The following is a 528-nucleotide window of genomic DNA, read 5'->3' on the forward strand; positions in this document are numbered from 1 at the left end:
GCCGATGGTGGGAGTGAGAGAGACGATGGCCCCAAGCCTCACAGGATCCAACACTGAAAACTGGCGGCCTCCGAGGTCATCTGGCCACCTTGTAGATAAGGAGGCAGCCAGAGAGGGGAGGGGACGCCTTTGTGCAGTCACACAAATAGTAAGAGACAGAAGAGGATCCGAGCCCAGACCCTCTCTAGCCCAAACCCCAAGCTCGTTCCCCTGGCACTGCAGGGCAGGAACTCCATCCCTACTACAAAAAGCCTCCCCCCCAAACCTCCGGAATGAGCTCCCCCCCCATAATAAAGAGAGGCCCTGACCCACAAGAAAACACAGAAATAACCCAGTGGCATTGCGCATTGGCTATGGGAAGGGTATGGGAGGAGGGGAGGGAAAGAGCAGGGATCATGGAACCCTGGGGGAAAAAATTAATCAATCAATGAAATAAAATCAATATTAAAAAAAGGGAAGGGGAGGGAAGGGAAGGGAAGGGAAGGGGAGGGGGAGGGGGAGGGGAAGGGGAAGGGAAGGGAAGACACA

At 54.7% G+C, this 528-nt stretch overlaps 1 protein-coding gene across 1 annotated transcript in view; it reads right to left on the reverse strand.

The window, feature by feature from the left end:
- The window catches only part of PDCD1 (programmed cell death 1), a 24,680-nt gene extending 24,645 nt beyond the window's left edge, over positions 1-35 (reverse strand). The window contains exon 1 of the mRNA XM_016425333.2: positions 1-35. This exon is cut by the window's left edge and continues 964 nt beyond it. The gene's annotated coding sequence lies outside the window, so the exon portion shown is untranslated.
- Positions 36-528: the final 493 nt, after the last annotated feature.

Source organism: Monodelphis domestica, chromosome 8, assembly GCF_027887165.1.
Source record: "Monodelphis domestica isolate mMonDom1 chromosome 8, mMonDom1.pri, whole genome shotgun sequence".
In the NCBI taxonomy this organism is placed as follows: domain Eukaryota; kingdom Metazoa; phylum Chordata; class Mammalia; order Didelphimorphia; family Didelphidae; genus Monodelphis; species Monodelphis domestica.